This window comes from Choloepus didactylus, chromosome 6 (assembly GCF_015220235.1).
Source record: "Choloepus didactylus isolate mChoDid1 chromosome 6, mChoDid1.pri, whole genome shotgun sequence".
Classification (NCBI taxonomy): Eukaryota; Metazoa; Chordata; class Mammalia; order Pilosa; family Megalonychidae; genus Choloepus; species Choloepus didactylus.
In genome coordinates, this window is record NC_051312.1 from 30320244 (window position 1) to 30322464 (window position 2221).

Sequence of the window (2221 nt, forward strand, 5' to 3'; positions counted from 1 at the left end):
TAGTATAACTGTATAATGTATGGTATGTGTTTAAGTTGATGTCACTGGTATATTTGTTTTAAAACATCCAGGTCTTACTCTGTACCCTGACTTTTCATTTCCTCTTTGTTCTGGCACTTGGGGATTCTCTTGCTTTCTTTCAGGTCTCTTTGTCTGTCTGTCCCTTTCTCTCTTTAACAATTCCGCCACCCCCACTCCCATGCTCACTTGGTCCTCTATATGGTCTGAACATAGTACTATTATTTTTGAAGAAACTTGGCCATATGTATTAAGGTATTCATATATGTCTTCTAGTTTACAGATTTATAGTAAAGTGTCCCAAGGAAAAAGCAGATTTTTTTTTTCTTTGAGATGGCAAAATTTCGGAAGCAACTTAAATGTTTAACAGTAGCTCATAGTAGAGTAATAAATCACTGTATGGTTAGTCCATGGTTCATGATGCAGACATAATAAATGATGGCTATAAAACCTACAAACTGCATGGAAAATGCTTACAATATAATTGTAAGTAAAAAAAACAATCAGAATGCAACATCCTATGTTATGACTACAGTTATCAAAACAACATATCTTTGTTGACAAAGAACTAGAAGGAAATACACAGAAATGAGTCTTTTCAGATAGTAACAAAATTTTCTTGTGCCTGTAGGTAAATGTCTTTTCACCATCTCCTTGCTGCAGCTCAGGATTGATGAATAGTCCACAGAACATTACAGAATTTTTTATGCTGGGACTCTCACAAAACTCCAAGGTCCAAAGAGTTTTATTTGTGCTCTTTTTTATAGTCTACCTGGTGTCTGTTGGGGGAAATGTACTGATCATGAGCACCATTATCTTTAGCCCCACCTTGGGCTCCCCTAGGTACTTTTTCGTGGCATGTTTGTCTTTTATTGACACTTGCTATTCCTCATGTATAACTCCCAAACTCATTGCTGACTCCAAGGGAGAGCCTTATCCTTTGAAGGCTGCCTGGCTCAATTCTTTGTTGCCCATTTATTGGGAGGAACTGAGATCATCCTGCTGACAGTGATGGCCTATGACTGCTACGTGGCCATCTGCAGGCCCCTGCTCCACACAACCATCATGACCAGGCATCTCTGTGCCCTTCTGGGGCTCCCTGCATTCATTGGTTCAGCTCCTCCTCGCCCTTCAGTTGCCCTTCTGTGGGCCCAATGTGATCAATCACTTCATCTGTGACTTGTACCCTTTGCTGGAACTCGCCTGCACCACACTTATGTCATTGGTCTGCTGGTGGTCGCCAACAGTGGTGTGATTTGCCTGTTGAACTTCCTCATGCTGGCTGCCTCCTACATCGTCATCCTGTGCACCCTGAGGTCCCACAGTGCAGAGGGGAGAAGCAAAGCCCTCTCCACCTGTGGGGCCCACTTCACCGTTGTTGCCTTGTTCTTTGTGCCCTGTATATTTATTTACATGCGACCATTGTCTACTTTGTCCATAGACAAAATAGTGGCTGTGTTTTATTGTATTCTGACACTCATGTTCAACCCCCTGATTTTATACCCTGAGGAATGCAGAAGTAAAAGATGCTGTGAAGAATCTCTGGACAAAATGAGTAATGGTAATTCAGGACATATGGCACAGCAGGGAAAGAAATAATTGAGCCATTCATAGTAAGAATACCTGTTGCCATGATGGGAGCTGAGAGATCATCAAAAGTTTTCAGAATAATACTGATTTGAATGCTTGTATTTGTTTCTAATCTCTCCATTCCCCAATTTATTGTCCAAGCAAATGCAAATGATTATATGCCACTTCAATTTCTTCTTAACAGTTTGCCTTAGCCCATAGAGCATGGGAGCACCGCAATGTTCTCTCCCTCACCTGTGTTTGAGATGTAGCCTTCATCAGCCTGGGGTGCCAAGTCTATGATGAGCAGAATCTCCTTGATGATAATCTCTGTTGGCAGTGTAGCATGAACAAAATCAAAGTCACTGAGATTTGTGGTTGTTTTTTACTGCATCTTTACATGACCTGTTGTTTTAGTTTCCTTAGCTGCTCAAGCAAATACTGTGAAATGGGTGAGGTTAAACAATGGGAATTTTTTTAAAAAATTTACTTTATAAAAACAAACAAACAAACAAAAACATTTCCAAACCAAGCAAAGGAATAGGAAAAACAAATATCCTGAAATAGCTTCATTGCTTTCACTATGTTCCTACCATACTACAAGAAAACTAACGAGCCGTAGTCATTCCTGAGC

General features: G+C 40.5%; 1 pseudogene; it reads left to right on the forward strand.

Annotated features, from left to right (window-relative positions):
- The first annotated feature begins 691 nt into the window (after positions 1–691).
- Positions 692–1573, forward strand: LOC119535886 (annotated as a pseudogene).
- The last annotated feature ends 648 nt before the right edge of the window (positions 1574–2221 follow it).